The sequence below is a fragment of the Centrocercus urophasianus genome, unplaced genomic scaffold (genome assembly GCF_019232065.1).
Source record: "Centrocercus urophasianus isolate 14NV4802_14NV808 unplaced genomic scaffold, USGS_Curo_1.0 seq_2, whole genome shotgun sequence".
NCBI classification, from domain to species: Eukaryota; Metazoa; Chordata; class Aves; order Galliformes; family Phasianidae; genus Centrocercus; species Centrocercus urophasianus.
The window spans coordinates 5,895,365-5,913,892 of NW_024884755.1; the positions used below are offsets into that span (position 1 = coordinate 5,895,365).

Genomic DNA, 18,528 nt, shown 5'->3' on the forward strand with positions numbered 1-18,528 from the left:
TAGAAGAGTAAATATATGTGGGGTTTGTTGACTGTGGTGGAAAACTGGTTTTCACTTGCAAATGGAGAAGTGCTAGCAAGTGACACATGTTAATTTATCCTGACTCAGGCTCACAGGCTTTTTATTCTCAGGTGTTTAGCACATGTGATTGTTTTAGCTCGTTAGTGATTAAAATGCAAGTCCTGCTTGACCTGGTAGTAATTATTAGTGAGAGCTTACCCAGCTGACCACCACGGGGATATTTTAAATCAGTGCAGGTGCTTCTCTGGATCTCCTCCTTGGGACGTTCCTGGTTTTTCACATGGGTTCCCTGGGTGCACATGTCAGGGAAGCTCGGTCGATGCTGGCTTTGATCTGGGCTTTAGAGGCCTGTGTAATCTGTACCTTGGGGAAGGCAGGGAAGCACTTGGAAGTTTTGCTGCCTTAGTAATACCAGGAGAGATAAAGGTCAGCACCAGCTCACACCAGGTAAATAACAGAAATAAGCTGTACTAGACTCACTCTCATAGAAGGGCTTTCTAAATGTCTGTGTATTTTAGTGGGCTCTTTTTTTTTCAGTTTTTGTATCTTTGTGACCTGGCATGCCTGCTGCCTTCCCTACCCTCTGTTCCTTTTCTGACTGTAACTGAAAGAGAGTTGGTTAGAGATCAGTGATCCAGCTCAGTGTAACTGACCTTTGAAAACATAAAGAAATCACCAAGTGTCTGCTGAACTTAAAATACCCTTTTTACCCTTTGAGTCATGTCCCATGTTCCACCCAGAATACAGCTGCCAGCCAACGCCACCTCTTTCTCTCATGGGCACGTGAGCTCTGAGCCTGTCAGTCACCAACAGGCCAGTGATACCGTTAACCTACCTCTACTATTCTTTAGGATATAATTTGCCTGGAATAAAGCATTTAAGACATATTACGTGACTTCACATTGATACTGAGGGACAGTTATTTGCCATGTTGCATAGATAATGTGCTGTATGATATGCTGTACTCTAGTATGGCAAGTTGTTATGATTCTGCAATAATTAAAATGTAAATGAACTGAGTTTTCATTGTATGGCATCATCATCTATCATACCAGAAAGCAAATGTCTAAAGGAGGGCCAATTTATTTAAAGAAAAAATTCAATAGTAACCAGTGGAATTCACATCCATCTGAAAAACATTCCTCTGGGCTTGATTTTTTTCTGTGTAGTAGAACAAAAGAAGAATCAGCACTTGGTAAACTGATGATAAAACATTATTTTCCGTTTAGAAGTGAATGTTATGTTTTAAAGACATGTGTGGAAAGTTGAAATGGAGTTTGTCACAGATAGTGTCTGAATTAGCATAAATTCACTTGCTTGAAGAACTGGAGATAAGAGAATTTTTACAGTTGTTGAAGTAGTTGAAAATAGACAACTCTCCTATCAAGTTATTCCACTGTTGCACTGAAAGCAGTATTATTTTTTGGTATTAATCTTGATCATGGAGTTCTTCGGTTGAATTCCTCCTCCATTTTGAATTGCTTCACTCCTCCATTTTGTATTCCTTGGAAGCTGTCAACATGCAAGATTTCATACAGTATATAACTCTATTTTGACCTGGTGTAGGGAACCTGCTTTGGCAGGGGGGTTGGTCTCAATGATCTCTAGAGGTCCCTTCCAACCCCTACGATTCTGTGATTCTATTTGAGCCACACGCATTGTATTTACAGTTGAACTTCTGCTCTTTGAAGGACTCTCCAGAAATGTGTATTTTCTTCTCTTCTGTGATCAGTCTTCAGGATAGTTTGTTTTCAGATTGTCCATCTCTTCCACCATTGATTACTTGACTCCGAAAGTTTAGTTTCTGTAAGGTAAACTATTTGCATAAAAGTTCATAGTTACAAGACTATCTTTTACATCTCTTCTTGTAGCTACCTAAGCTAAGATTATTTTCTAATTATCTAGAAGAGCTGCATTCAATATAGCAAAAGTAGAACAGGCCTGCTACCTTACCTTCTTTTTGAATGAGTGTTACTGAAGTTAGCAATACTGTCTGAAGTATTCCAGTGAAAACTAAGACAAGAAAGTATTTCTTATCTAAAAAGTTCTTCATACCCTCACAACTAGAAATCGTGAAACTCAGGTCATACCGTTACCAATTTTGTCTGAAGCTCAGGGAAAGAAATAAATCTCAAAAGAAGCTGTTAAGGATTAATTTGGAAAAATGTCAGCTCTTCAGTATTTTCTGGATTCCGGAAATACTCATTCATTCTATGATTCAGTTGCAGTGCTGTTGGCAGTTTAAAATATGGGCTCAGACTTGATGGGGAGGGGGGTAATCTATTAATCAGCACTTCATCTACAACTGCTTACCTTCTCTTTTCTGTAATTCCTCTTTTTAGTTGGACACTGGCATTGTCTGCGTACTTCATGTCATCCATCAACAGGAATGAATGAAGCACACAGCAATATATCAGTCTGACTAAGCTCAATAAAGTGAAGGAGAAGCAGAAAATTATTGCAATAGTCTTAAATCTTTAATGATAGCAGAGTTAAATATATATCACTTTCTTTACTCATTACTGTAGCAATAAAGATCTGTACTAGTACATAGTTCTAATGTCACGTAGAATGTATCTTTTTATTCTGTAAGTAAAAATCCTATTTGTGTGTTTTTGGATACTTCTGAGAGAAACGGTATCTGAGCTGTTTAATACAGAATACCAGAGCACCTGCAGATCTTGGAGAATACTTCTTACAAACTTTATATAATAAGAATTAATTGAGCACTTGAAAGAATTAACGTCACTCCGACTGTGTCTCTTTCCCGAGTATTTGGCAATCCAAAAAAAAAATTATTTTACATTTTGGATGAAAGAGATTCAGCTGTTCCAAAGAATGAAAAGCACTCATTTCTGTCCTGGTTAAGATTCATTGCAGATGTTTCATTAATAAACTATACTGTCATCTTAGAAAAGAGATGAAAGCTTGATGGGAGGGCAGGAAATGCTCTTTCTGCTATTTGTGTGAAAGTTTTCCCAGCTTTGGCATATCTACCTGGTGCATATGAGTTAATCAAATTGACTATTAAATTTTCTGAGGCTTCTGCACCTATCTAGCAAGCCCAAGCCCAGGGCTTGCATGGGCTAAGCAGAGCTCTCCCAGTGCATTTTCCCTGGGGCTCAGGGTTTGGATTTACACTGCACCTTAAAGTGAAAACAGAGATGTCCTTACTGAAATAAGGTTAAGCAAAAAAAAAGGAAAAAAGGAGTTGAGCAAGAGAACAAAAGAAGTAATACAACAATATGATCTGTTGAGGCTGCAGATGCCTGGACAGGAGCTTCCAGCTAACTTCATGGTGGGAATAAGAGGAGAACCAGAGCAGTGTGGGCACTGATGGGAACAGGGAGCCAGTGAGGCTCTGGAGAAGACTGGTAAGCACTTGTAGCAGAGTGTGGATCTGAGAGAGAGACAGTGCTGGAAAGCCCTGGGTGGGATTGGCTGCAGAGAGATGCACAAGCCTCATCAGAAATGGGACAAAACCAGAAATACTGCATTGCAGATTTCTCTGCTGTTAGTATTAATGGGTTTCCAGTAGGTTTACAGGTATTTTCTATGTTTAAGTCCCTTTGCTTACTTTACAGAATTCTGTGCTGTGTATCTGCTATCGAGCTTTAAGTCACAGCTTATTGCTGTGACTGCTTATTGAGCTTTGAAAGGTATGTTAATGCAAGTCTGAATTACAGAATTCTGGAGGGAGCAGAAGAAACAGATATATATTTTTTTCCCCCTCCATTTCTTTTAGCCTAGGACATAATGCATAGAAGTTATATCAAGGTTAAGGTTTTGAGACTTGATTTCCCAAGTTCAGAAGTGCTGGAATTACCTGTGCAATGATGGATGGAGCTTTGCTGCTGCTGCTGCAGGGAAAAGGCAGCAGTGTTTTGGCAGCCCTTTGTTGTAGGGGGACTGACTCAGAACACTCACTGCCTCAGTCAGTGAGAAACTTTCTAGATTAAGAATAATCCATGAAAAAAAAAAAGAAAAAAAAAAAAGAAAGAAAAAAAAGCCCTTTCTTGGTGCAAGGGATGCAATATGAAGTCATTGCTTTTAAATGAAACTATTTCTGAGTCAGACTAAACCTTGCAACTTCAGAGCGTGTATAACTGTTGGTTTTGTTGTGTTTTCATCTTGCTGAAGTCCCAAGAACTCTGACTGCATTTCAGATGACTCGTGATACAAAACAATTTACCAATTAACTTGGATTAAATGGAGATGGTTCCAGCAATGGAATCTTTCAGCAGTAGGAATGATTTGCCCGAATGACACTTCTTGTATAATTTTAGTAGCTCTGAAGACTGCACTTTCTGCAGCAGATTGGCCTTACAATCAAAGTTCTGATTTAAATTTTGCTTAGTAACTTATGTGTGATAACTTTCTCTTTCTGTGCCCTTTAAATTACATTGTCTATCTGGATAAATTGATCTCATCAAGAGTAAAAAGGACATCTTTCATGAAGCATCAGATCTTTCTTGCCAGAAATTAACTTCATTAACAGTATTAACTTCATAATTATGAAGTTTATAAATGTTTTTACTCTCTGAGTTCTGAGGATATGATGGACGGAACGCTCAAAGGTTTATCACACTTACGTGTAATGGGGGGTCCTTAACAACAAATTGCATCCTTAATTTAGGGACTGTTACATGATATTTGGAAAAGGCATCTTTTGGAAGTGAAGTACTTTTTTGTTGTTTTTTGAAGATGTAATTTGAGACTTTCAAATCTGTTCTCTCAGGCATTCAGTAAAACGTTCAGCTCCCTGCTTTGGGCTCCAAGTGTAGAGTCGATGAAATAAATTATTTTTAAAGCACTAGACTAAACATAATTATAGCAGGATGTGTTACTGAGAGTGAAACCTTGACTTGTACAGTAACTGCAAAGACAGCGGCCTCCAGGAAAACCTCCCAGCGAATGGAAAAGAATAAACTGTAGCCTAGCTGTCCAGAGCTCATGCAAGGTGCAGGTACTTACAAGATGGGTAGAATGGCAGAAGCACTGAGATGTGTGTTTCAGAAGCAATATCATCTCTCTGTGCTCCTGAAAATGTTTTAGGAAAAATTGGGAAATGCTTTTCTAATGTGTCACCTGATGACATCTGATAATCATTCCAGGAAAGCACAACTTTTCAATTGTGAACTATAGTTAGCTGTAGAATACTATTCCATATATAACAAGCTGCTCTCAAACAGCTGATTTTTTTTTTATTTAGAAGATTGAGGATACACTGCAAATACTTGGACCTGTGAACAAGATTTATGCAGTCACAACTGTATAAACATCTGTGCTATCTATAATGTAGACTTTTTTTAAAGGATGTTATGGAAATACTACCATTTGGCTTGATCAAAGAGGTATAATTTGAACCAAATCAACATTTGAAAGTTCCATTTGTTTTCATGAAGAGCAAATCTTTTTCCTCTTTGACTATTCTTTTGGAAGAAGTCTACCAAAGTATTTGTGATTTTTCCCAAAAGCTATAGTTAGCACTAATTGAGCCAAAAGTGTATGATGATGCATGGGTTATTCTTATATAGCAGTTCATAACTGCAGTCATTCTAGATCAGATTCTGTCTCTTCAATGGATAAGGCAGCATTCAATTTTGTCAATGGAGATTGAGGCACAGAGAGCAGAAGATGTGTATTGCCACTTAATGGTATGTTTTTGTTTGTTTTTTTCCTTTAGGATATTATTTTAGTGTGTCTTAACCTCTCACCTTTCAATCCGTGCAGATAAACTTATTAGAAAACTTTGAAAGCACTTTAATTAAATTCAAGTATCTTCTAGGACAATATGTTCACAGCTTTGGATTTGGACTCTCTCTCTGATTAGGATTGTACCTAGAGGTAGGGAAGAAGTGTGCTAAAATCTCTTTCAGACATTTTCCATAATTTCAGCCCAAGGCAAGGCAAGTACTGTTGCAATCAAATAAAGGCTCTGCTTTTGCATTTGTCCAATTGCATCTGTGGCAAATCCAATCAGTCTGTGCACTGAAATACCCTGGAAGACAAAACAGTGGGCTTTGTAGGGGCTTTGTTATGGGGCTGTCTGTGTGAAGAGTTACCTGATCCAGGCTCCTCTTTCAGGTTACCAAAGCTGTAAAGCCTGAACTTAAATGACTTGCCTGAGGTTACCTAACAATCCTGTTGTGGAGCAAGTAATTAAAATTGATATCCCCAAAGTTAGTATCCTGCCACTTGCTGTCATTACACTGATGTGAAGCTGTCTGAGGCAACAAGTTATTGGCTTAACTCTTCCTGAACACAACAGGAGCTTGAAATGTGACAGCTTCCAGCATGGAACCTCGACCAGGCAATTTGCAGCTGGGCTGTGAGAGGGGCAGCACTAGAGCTGTGGTTGTGCTGCTCCCAGTGAGCCCTGTGCCGAGCACTGCCTCGTGCTCTCCTCTCAGCCCTGAGCTCTGATGGGCTGTGACTGGGGGGAGATTTCTTATCTTGTTTTCCCCAATCCTTTTCCACGTACAGGAAAGTGCTGATCTATGTGGAAAGAATATGCCTTCATATTCTGCTCTCCTATCTGCAATTCTTTTTTCTCTCTTTTTCATGTTGTTCTTTGAATCCAGTTATTGATAATATAGTCTTATCATCTTGTTAAGAGAATTCATAATCTTACCACAGTGCCTGTGCCCATCTGTTTTTCACGAGTGTTTGTAGTTCATTTCTGATGTTATTGTTAATATGCCTTTATTTAGCAAACTGTAGAGCTCGTATCAGGACGTTTCACAATAGGCATTCCTAATCTTCTCAGTAAAATTCACTTCTGGCAATTCAAAAGTACTTTCCTCTCTCAATGATCATCTTTTTGAGTCATCATAAACTTGATTCTGAACTGCCCAATTTTCATTTGGAGCAAACATGTTTATTAGGGTTTCCTATTCTCTGTTTGCCAGATTTCTTATACCCTTGACCTCATTGATCAAAAATCCTTTTGCACCATTCATCTTTTTCTTCTGGTTTTCAAAGCTTGTTGCTCAAGCAATTTAGTAGTTCATTTTACAAGAGCATTACATTATTTGTAATGAAACTCTTGTGTTCTTATTCACTTGTAGAGTATGTGTCAAAATTCCAAGCCAATTAATATTTGGTAAGTAATTAATATGTTGGTTAGTGTTACTCTAAATGAATCTTGGCTTCTGAAGATCTCCTGCATGCAGTTTTATACCTAATGCCTGTTGCCTTTTAAGAGGCAAGAATTTCAGTTCTGTGACTTCCCAGCCCATGCCAAGCATCTTTGAGAGGCCACTGCTGGGTAATACCTGCAATGTTTACGTAGTCATTACTTTGGTAACGCTGGCAGCAAATGTTCATGTGCATTTAGGTGCTAACATAGATGCATGTCATCTTTGTGCTACAGTACAGAATGGGAGAATGATATTATTTGTTGTGGAAAAGGACTGTGAAGATTGCTGGTTTTCGTAGTTTGTTGTTGTGGTTTTATTTAAATGTGAATTATGTCATTTTTGCCATCAAATCACAAAATATTTCTTTGCTATCATCCCCATGAGAGTTTTAACAAGAAACTTTTCAATCTGATATCTGTGTAACTCTAGGGCTATATTCTAACTTCATGGGTTTAGAACAGTTTATCTTAACGCAGCTGTGGGGCTGGAGCTAAGGTAAAGGTGCACATGGGAAAGGCACACAAGCATTCAGAGTTCTTCTAAACTGCTCATGTCGTCCAAAGAGTGCAGGCTGGGTTCCCCAACCTAGTGCACTTCCTGCTGTGCTCTTGGAGCTCATACCTGAGGGTTGGCACTGTGGCCTCCAGTCCTACACTGCTGCAGTCAGCAGTGGGTGCAGCTGCCTGCAAGCACATGCTGACCTATTCCATGCTTTTGCTATGTAGTTAAGTGGCTAACATGAGTGACAGTAGGAACTGCTGTTATTTAGTGAATATCTGGAATTGACTTGTCTGAGATTTCTGACAGAGCATATCGTCCTGAGGTTCCTGGGGCTTCCAGCTGTCGAACCAAACAAAACAATACCACTGGAAATCCAAATATGCTCTGTAAACCATCATCAAAATATTAACAATAAATCCCAGGATGCTCTGCTGCGCTACAAATGCTGCAATTCAGAAAGCAGCTGTTACACTTCCAAACTAAACTGGGGATAAAATAATCACAGGAAAATAGGTGGATCTTTCAAGTTGTTAAAAGACAATTCTGATATATGCAGCAATGACGCTGTCAGAGATGGTAAATATTATTCTAGAAAATAGGAAAGTAGATTATTTTTTCATTAGTGCTTGTGAAAATGACTTGTATTTTAACTTTGCATTTTAATATTTGTATCTTTAACCCCCACTAGAAGGCTAGTGCCAAAAAATTATGCTGAAGTAGCTAGTACATTTTTTTTCTTAAAACAAACAAAACTGCTGTATAACCTTGTTGAACAGTAGTACAAAGAAATGTGTTGTGTTAATAATAACAATTTTTTTTTTTTAAAAAAAGCAAATTTTGAAATATTTAAAATCATCATAGAGGTTCATCCTAACCACTCTGGAGACCTGACAAGCAGGAACAAAAAGCTTCAACTTCTTCCTGCAGAGTTACAAAGTCACTCTTTTCGTCTGAATTTATATGAATGTTTCCAGTGCACTTGGTGACCTAAAAGATGAGTAAAATACACTGACCTGTGATGGCAAAAATGATCACCGGTCATATCAGACTTGGACAATTCCATTCTCAAATCATGAATAGTGTGCAAGCACAAAAGCCTGCAGATTTTGTTTGGTACTATCATGAGGAAATGCACTTATAAAACAGTGTCACTGCTTTTGAAACTGTTGATAATTGGTCAGAAACAGTAATTGGAGAATATTGCTGCTACTGGATGTCTGTTAGAAGGGAGTAAAGAATTCAGTAAATGCTGCAGAGAGCAAAATGTTTTCAATCTGCTACAGGTGTTCACAGACATCACCATTTTAGACATGGCTCAGGAAGAAATTCATGGTTCTCTTTTACTTCTCAAAGATCATTAAGAAGTGATGCACTTAGCAATGCTGTGCATTACCCTCATTGCCCAGTGCTGAAGAACAAGTCTGTAAGATAAGGCGTGGGCTTAGCTAGCTGTGCTTCCCATAGCTGACATTACCTTGTGTGTCCATTTGGTAAGATTTGTTTCTGCTGAATTGACTTTTGTCAAGCTGAAGTATGCTTGGCTGCTGCTAGGGGATGAATTTGAGACTTTGTCAGCAGAAATAACAGAGGTTTTTCTTGGAAGGAGACTAGATTCTTAATTTTGGCTGAAAAACTCTCACGCTTACATATTTCAGATCAGACAATTTGTCTAGAGGGTCATTTTTGCTGGATTTTAATCTTCTTGTTCTTATGGACTTCTAAGTGAGAAGATGTCACTTTTCCTGGACGTGCATTAGCTCAGGAACGTGTGCACACAACAGTGTACTAGACTTAGGGTGAACAAGGGAACTGCCCCTGCTGCAGGGCTTCTGCTTGGGAGCAGGTAGGCCCCAAAGGCTCAGTGCAGCAGGGGCCAGAGCTCAAGATAGTGCTTTGGCTGTATAAAAATGTGGAGTAATCAAGTGAGAAATGATGTGCAGTTGCTGGAAAAAGGCTGTATGCAAGGAAGCATATCCACGTCTGAGCAAGCATGTTCCGTAACGACTAGCATGGACACTGAGTACTTAAGGAAGCAGCAGCAGACAGAGGAGGAGTATTTAGGATTATAGGAGGAATATTTAGGACTGCTATCTATGAGAGAGATACTCATGAGATGATGCTCCTGGACTGAATAAAGGGAAAATATTCTTATAGCTAGAGTGTCATACATAATGCATATCTTCAAAGGAGCAGCATGAGATTGCAAAGCCAAGTTGAGTTTAAATGATTTTTTTTTACTATGTTGCTTTTTGTGCTTAGTCTCAGCTGGATTTCTGTGCAGCTCAGGGCAGAAGAGCTCAGGCTCTTCCGTTCCCTTACCCCAGGATTAACTGTTCTCCAGGAGCACCTCCAGTGATTCTCCAGTAAGTGTGGTTTGTCCTCCTGAAATCTACCAGCAATAGTGTGCTCCAGGCCATGCAGCTCTTTTGTCTGTTTTATGTGGAAGATAATAATCTAGCACCTGGATTGTAGCAAATAGCCCCACCAATGCACGGCGTTCTTAGCCTGTAGATGTCCACCTATGCACTTTCTACATATGCTGCTGACAGCCTAACAACTTGTGTAGCCCAGAGGTAATTAACCAGTAAGTCTTGAGTAGGCTTTAGCATAGTATCAGTAATTGAACTATCATATCTCCTTATACTTACTGTTGTGTGCTAGATCAGATGTCTTTTGCCTTTTCAAGCAAATTTTCTCCTATATATCATATGTTGCATCTTGTGCATAAATGGTGGTATAAAGTTAACAGCCTTTTGTGCTTTCCATTCATTCTTGTCATAAGAATGAACTGTATGCAGAAAAATCATCTCCTTAAAACAAGGGAGGCCAAAATATTCTGCAGTCACCTACTGGGAGGAATGTGTCCTGGATGGGAAACTCCCAACACAGCCTTTCTGGGGAAAAAGGTGAAGGCACCTTTGCTTTTCTGGAACGTGTCACTCTGCCTGGTGAAGGTAGAGGGCCATACCTGGGTTTGCCCAGACAGCAGTTGGCATAGAGCTTAGGGCTGTCAGACCGCAGCATCCTCTGCTACCTGGCTGCTGTTAACCACTGTGGGGGGATGGACCCCACCAGTGTCTTGGGCCTCTCAAAAATCATCCAGTGTTTGTTTGCTTGTTTCCTTTGTCTTTTCTGCCTTAAGGGGCAGAACCCGGACTGGTTGGCTCTGTGCTCAGTCCACAAGGCAGCAGTGTCCAACGGTATGTGTTCATTACTCACTGTAAGTTGGAAAGATATTCTGGTTAGGCAGATCTCCTGTAATCTCCTGCTGCTTTCAATCAGATTTCTTCCCATGTAAACAAACCCCATCAAAGCTGAAGAAGTGGGTCAGATTGAGATGTCATGGCACACGATAACCTAATGCAGTGGAATTGGTTCTAAAATGGTTCCTCTTGGTGCGGGAAGGGAATACTGGGCTGTAGCACACCCTTTGAAAAGGTCTCTTTATTATGAAAGTGTGCAAATTCAGAGTTTGGTAATGCTACCATTTTTATTTTGGGGCATTTTGGGGATGAGATAGTTAGAGAAAGGGCCCAGTGTTTTTTCCTGTGCTTTGCCTGTTAGTGCTACACAAAAGCTTTAGTGAAATACGCTCCCAAAAGACCATTTGCAGAGCAACCAAATGAAACCATCCTAATACACTTTTACATATTATTAGATAAATTGGGCGATGACATATGGATGTATAATTGTACAGCTTATGTATTGCATTAATGATGCAGAAAACACGTCTTCAGAATGCAGCTATACAGTGACTTTCATTCCAGAAATCCATCAGAACAGCATATCAATGATGCCATATTCTTTCCACGGTGTTTGGGAGACATCTGTTCAGCGTTAGCAGTTGTCATACAGTTGAGAGAGTCATTGTAAGGCCTGAAAGGGGTAAACTTGCCCTTCTTTTAGTTGCTGTCATTGAGCTATGAAGTGTTACGATGTAATATTTCTGTGAAATGTTACAAACAGCTGTGAGGCTGTTCTGTCTCAGCTTTGCTGTCTCTATGCTTCTGGTTTGGAAGGGGTTTGCTGGGTCCGTTGGAAGGAAGCAGGCAGTGCAGTCAAAAACAGAAGCCCTAAGTGCTGAAGCAGAAAACAGAAGCATAGTGGACTGCTGAAGACAAGGATTCTGGGGAGGGGGAGACCTATAGAGAGATTTTCAAGATCTCTGTCTCTCGAGATTCTTCCCATAGCTCAGCTCTGCATACAAGGGATCTGTAATCACAGCTTGTAGATCATTGCCCACAGTCCCACAGTATGAGACACTGTGAACAGGGGAATACATGGCTGATGGAGAGCTGCACTTATAAATAACTGGTATTCAGGCCCAGTAGAAAACAACAACAGATGCTTTGAAAACTTGCACCTACAGAGTTAAACTGAGGGCTCTCACTTAGGATCAGTAGAGTGGCCAGGTGAGTGGGGCAGTAGGAAAACCTTAGCAGACTTGTAAGAAGCTTAAGAATAATTTTTGCATCCTCTGTGAACAATTTTGAGTTTATCAAAAACAATAACAAAAAAACCCAACCCACAACTCCGTGTTGAATTTCTTAATAAATGGCTCCAGCCAAGTTTTAATGCCCTAATGTTAACAGTTTATTTGAATGTCATCAAGGAAATAAGTTCTCTCTTCCGAAACAGTGTTTAAATGAAATACTGAAGTATATTTAAATACTTATATTTAAGTATAATTGAAGTAAAAATACTGTATTTTATCTAAAATGAACTTGAAATAAATAGCAGCATGACCCTTGGCCAGCCCTACTTGTAGTCATAAAGCGTTGTTTAGGGCCCTGGAAAAGGTAAGGCTGAGCCAGAAGAGCGCTGAGGATGTTGTGTGAGACTGTGCCCTCATCTGGGGCAGTGTGGTGAGAGCAGGGCTGTAAAGCAGAGCAGTTAAGTGATCCCAGTGCCTGCATTAAGTGCAGTTCAGAAAAGCTTTGGTTCTACAGATGACGCATTGATTAGCAGTTGAAGTACATTAGTGGCAGTCTTCCAGTTATGTTTCATCCAAAAGAAATCTGTTTTGTGCTCTCTAAGGCTGCACCTCAATGCGAAAGATTACAGATAGGATTTGCTGGGGAGTTTACTTCAAAAGTGCTGAAGGACAGGTAGGTCTAGGAAGAAATGGATAAAGGAGGATCTGAAATAAACAGTAATTTAAAAGGAATTGGGGATTTTCTTATGAAGACATGCTGATTTGACAATAAATAATTGGAAAAAAGTACTATATTACATTAAACTTTATTAGGATCTGTGCTAGAGAACAGATATAGCCTGAAGAAAGTCTGAGTTTGCATTTCCAAACTCTGAGAGTTTATATGCATCTCTTCTCTGACCTAGCCTACAGAGGTCTGCACAACTAAACATCTGAAACAAAAACTAATCTAGTCTCAAATGGAGTGTGCTCACCCAAAATTGTCTTGCAGTGAAAATTCTGTGTTCTTGGAACAGCTACTTCACAACTTCTCTAAAACTTTTATCAACACATTCAACATTGCAGGCATGTTTTTTTTATCCAAACTAAGTAAGGAACATGGGGAAGAAAGGTTTTTGTAGGAACTGTACCTTACTTAAAGGTCTGTCAGGACCATGGAAATCAAATGGTTGGGCTGAGATCAACCAAAGTAATTCTCAATCCCTTCTCACTTAAGAAAAGGTATTTTGAGTAACTTTAAAGAACTTATGCATATTGTTTAAAATAAACTGTGTGACCAAGTGAAATGTTCTACTAGTTGAGTTTCCTGACATGTATGCCTTAGCAATATGCTGTACTCTACTGAAGCAGGCGTGCTTAAAAGTGAGGGAGACTTACAGATCAAGCTCCTGAATTTGCGGTGCTCTCTGATGTTTCTTTCCTGGGTGGTTGGAGGTGTGTTTGTATGTGTTTGGCTGAGGAGACTGAGATTTGGGAATTAGATCAGGTAGAGTTCAGCATGTGAATAGGTAAGAATAATGCCTGTTTCTGACTCAGAAACAAAACCCATTATCTTTTTGTGGTGATTGATGTTTAATTTTAGGTAATGGGGAGCAGAGTAGCAAATGTCCCAATGCTTTCAACTCTGACTTTGTGGGGGAGGATGCAAAAGATATTGATTTTGATGTAATACTAAATACTAAGGATGCTAAAGAGCAAACATCAGCCTGGCTATTAAAGAAAAGAGAGAGAGGAAGAGAATATTGATCCTGCGAAGGCCTATAAGGTTTTTGATCAACATACCAATATCTTAGGCTGTAATTCTTATTTTGATAAGAGTTATGAAAAGTGTGTTAGTTAGTGGTTTACCTAAATACAATGGAATGCCTTTCCACAGCTGATGGTGGTTCCATTTCTGCTCTTTATCAGTGTGAAGCAGGTAATCTGAGTTTTTTCATCTCGGGGTACTTGTCTGCGGTGAAGAAAGATCTGTTAATTAGAGCCTTCTCAATATGGATTTTCTTTCTTTCTGTGTGTATGTGAGCAGAATCGGTCTTTTAACAAAGCAACCAGGAAAACTTGTATTAAGTGTTCTTTGGATTTGCAGGCAGAATGCAAACTTGTCACCTTTTGTGTTTGGGAAGGAGGCTCTGTCTCTTTTGCTGATGAGAGAATTGACTGAAGAGCAAAGAACAGTTTCATAGCTGATTCTTTGCCAGCATCTTAAGCCTGTATGAAATCAATAAAGCTGGCATCTATTTTTTCCAAGGTACTTGTTGAGGGTACAGTTACCAAGGTTATATCAGCCCAGGATATCAGTGTGATTAGACATGTGGCATGTAAGCTTTTGTACTGTCTTTGGCCTTCAAGAAATGTATCAGTAATTACTGAACTAAGGAGAGTCATATTTTCAGATGGGGGCTGGGTTAGCATCTTAGTTTAAATGCATGGCAACATTACTACTCTATGGGCAGTTAGCTGGTTGTCTTTGTATGAGTACAAAGATACCGCAGTAATGAATTCAAGGTTGCATTCTTTTTAATATAGTTGGATCATGGCAAGCTAACAACGGTATTCATTCTTACTGGTTTGAAACTTCTTTTTTAATATGATATACGGTATATAATAATTAATAACATATATATGCATGAAAGTGTTGTTATCTTTACTGCAAAGGTAATCAAATGCTGGAACAAGTTGCCTGGATAGATTTTGGAGTCTTCAAGATATTCAAGTTGGGCAGCCTGCTTTAGCTGACCCTGCTGAGCAAGGAGGTTGGAACTGGTGATCTTCAGAGGCCCCTTCTAGCTTCTGTGTTTCTGTGACTGTATTTGCAGCATTTAACTTGTGCTGCTAATAGACTGCAACTGCCCGTGCCAGTTTTCATCCTGACACACTGTTTTATGACAAAATTTAAAATCCCTAGTAAAAGGTTTATAGTGGAAGTGCTGACAACCTTTTGTACAACGGTACAAATGCACCACTATTACATACACAGAAAACATGCAGTAAGGTCTAGAGTTTGAGTCTGCTCTATAACTCATGTAAGATAAAGCACTGGGAGTACTTATAAATAGCAATTATCAGTAGCAGTCTCCTGATTTTCTGAATCATGCAGCCCTCTAATATCTGCTTTTAATTTCCTCTTACATTATTAGAATATCTATTTCGTAGTGTATTTCATCTGATTTTCTTGTACTTTCAGAAATAACAATCAAAAGAACAAGTTGAGTCTACTCTGAGAGTTGTTGCTGTCTTATTTTCTTATTTTGAGATATGTTTGTTATCTCTTGAATTCTTGTAGTTCTAGGATTGTGCTTTATTTTTGGTAGAGTAATGCATTGTCCTGTTGCAGAGACAGCCCAGTAGATGCAGTATCTGTGATTTCAAACTGCAAAGCAGTTTTTTGTTTGTTTGTTTGGTTGTTTTTTTTAGGTTTTTGTTGCTGTTTCATTTTTTCCCTTACCATCACATTGGGTGGGTTTTAGAAACTGGAAACTATTTCAGAGATATTCAAAGCTGGCAAAAATTCCCCCTTTCCCTCCCGCCTGAGATTTGCTGAATTTGAAGAATAAGAAAGGAAAAGGATGTTGCACTTCTGGTTTTTGTCCTGAAAATGGTTTCATTTCTACACTGAGAACAGTGACTTGGTGTTACTTGAGTGATGCTGAATGGACCTAATTCCTCAAGTTGCAGCACACTCATTTCTCATTAATTTTAGTGGCAGTTGGAACTGCTTGGAACTTTGAAGTCAAATTAGGAAAGCCTGTTGGGAACTCTTCTGGGGGAGGAAAGGTATTGTAATAAGTCTAAAATATTTACTCTTTTTAACTCAGTGAGAGGAAAGTGGTCTGGACAGGGAGCTGAAAGGAGAATGAAAAGAGGAAAGACTCCTTGATTTTGGATTGAAGAAAGAAGCCTATCCTCCTCGTAGCCACCTGAGAGCTAAGTCTTCAAAGAAAGGACAAACATCTGCCAGTAAGAATAAGCTTAACTTGCTTGTTCTGATATTTTTTTTTTCCTTAAGCAGAAGAATATGTTGTAATAGAGGAGCGTAGGAAGAAAAGGAGGGTTGTTGGAAGATGCATAAGTAGGGAAGAAATTTTTTGTTTTATACTTAGGAAATGGCCAGGAGATCTCTGGGCCAGGACTTTGGGCTGTGGCTGCCTTGGGGCACAGTGTTGTAGGCTGCTTGGTGTGCCGTGTGTCGGCACCAAGAGATTACAGGAATAAATCTGCTGCTGTATAGACTGATCTTTTAGTAGAATTCTGGACCTCTAGGTCCAGAAATAATTTTCTAGGTACATGACTTCTTGGAAGTGTACTTCTTGATGTTATATGTCACTAATGGTCCACCTCCAATTTTCATGGGAGGAAGCTATTACCCCAGCGTCCCATGTAACAGGCTTTTTTCCACTTATTCATACTTAGAGATAGTAGTGGCTTGGTTTTGCCATTCAGGATGGCTTGAGCAGCACTCTGGCAAAGAAGCAGAGGTGTGTGTGCGTGCTTCATGTCCTTTCTCACCATGAAATATGCTTTTAAAATGTTAAACAAAGCATTCACTTGTCTCTTAAGTCTTTCATTAAAGTACCTGTTTATTTGCAGTCTGTGTTCGAATATTTTCTGTTAATGCTGTGTCCCCTTGGTCACTATTAGCATTGAACAATTTATTTTACCTTATCCATGGTAAGGATTCAGTGGCTGAGGCTGCATGAGGAAATTCTGATAAAAGCCAGGAGGATTTTTCCCCCTCTTGCACTGGTAGGGTAAAATTTCATCTGTTATCTTTGCACTTATCTACTCCTAAGTTTTAGTGCCAGATATTAAAATCATTGGTTATGTTCATTCAGGAATATTTATCAGTTTATTAAACTGAACTACATTTATTAGATAAAGTTTTAAAGAATAATGTACAAAATGCCAGCAGTTTCCCCAGGTGAGCAGTTCTTTGGACAGCACTCCTCCCTTCCAGGAGTTCAGATTTGCTGCCTCTCAGCAGTGACTAAGCACTTGCTGCTTTTTAGATTATCTGAGTACTTGTAAGGATTTCTGATAAATTTATTGCTATATAACTGCACAAAGATTTGCAGTATCCATTTTAATGGCAGGCATATCAGAAGAGACAGCTAACTTGCTGGGTATGATTGTTAACTTGGGCATGAAGTCAGTCAGCACCAATGACCAGAGTGGTTTCGTGTCTCTAACAGTGAAATACTGACTTCAAACCTCGGCAGGCAGCAGGCCTTCCTCCTGTGATGCTCTGTAAAACCAAGTTATTAAACACCCTGTGGAACCTCCAGCAGTGCCAGCTGGCTGTTAAGCCAAATTGTCTTTTTTTTCTCTATTATGAGCATAATACTGTATGGTTGTGGAGCAGGCATTCACTGGCTGCTGACACACGCAGTACTGTGCACGTGTGGAAGCATCCTCAGGAGCAAAGAACCCCATGAGTTCTGTGGTGCCTGCAGCCAGGCCGAAGTTGCTCACACTGGGGCATGCATTCATGTTCCTCTTGTCTTTGCATGTAGTTCCACCTTGCTTTTGTTCCCTTACACTGAGTGTGTGTGTGGAAGCAGAATGGGAAGATTTTACAGCCTAGGAGGAGACTGGGAGCGCTTTGTGCTGGAGAATCCCATTTGAAAAGGATGCTTTTAAGCCAAGTCAATTTTATACCTTTCTCATTTTGCTGAGGCATTTTGAGTCCTCATCACTACTGTTCCTCACCTTGTTTACTGAACTTTTAATCTGCTTCCCTGCATTTAAAGGTCCTTCGCTAAGCCTCTCGGAGCACTACCTTGCTTGCCAGAGTGCTATTAAGCTTTTGTTGGTGAAATACAAAGCAAAGTGTGCATGTAGCTGATGCACCAGAAAGCAGAAACAAAGTACAGAAGCCCATTTGGGAATAGATTGCTGCGCTTTTTGACCGAGGTTTATAGTTTCCTTTTAATTAACTGTCACAATTAAAATATTATTTTAAAATAAACTCTCCTCTTTGCAAAAAGAAGTGAGTTCACACTGTAGGGCAGGGAGAGCATATATCTGCCTCTGTTTGACCTTTGTCCTTTAAGATTCAGCAAAATTTCTTCATTAGTTGCACTTTTGGGGCTGTATAAGCCTGGAGGAGAAACATTGTCATTCAGAAGTCAATTCTGCTAACCCATTAGGAAAGCACATTCACACTAATGGTTCTACGGTCAATCAGTAACAAAGACCTACAGGAAGACATACCTGTTTCACTGTTCACTGATCTGGCAATTTGATCAATATTATTTTGAACAAGTCTTTTTTTACTTCATCTGTAACGTCTCTTTTTACAGACAGACTGAATGTGCACTATAAAACTGTACTGCAGCTGTTGCTTAAAGAACCAGCCATGTCTCTTGCAGGTTCTGAGTCCATAGGAGAGGCTCAGCTTCACCCACACAGTTTTGTCTGTTTTCAAATGAG

General features: G+C 39.5%; 1 long non-coding RNA gene across 1 annotated transcript in view; it reads left to right on the forward strand.

Annotated features, from left to right (window-relative positions):
* The window catches only part of LOC122161681, a 161,813-nt gene that overhangs the window by 62,735 nt on the left and 80,550 nt on the right, over positions 1 to 18,528 (forward strand). The gene's annotated exons all lie outside the window — the stretch shown is intronic.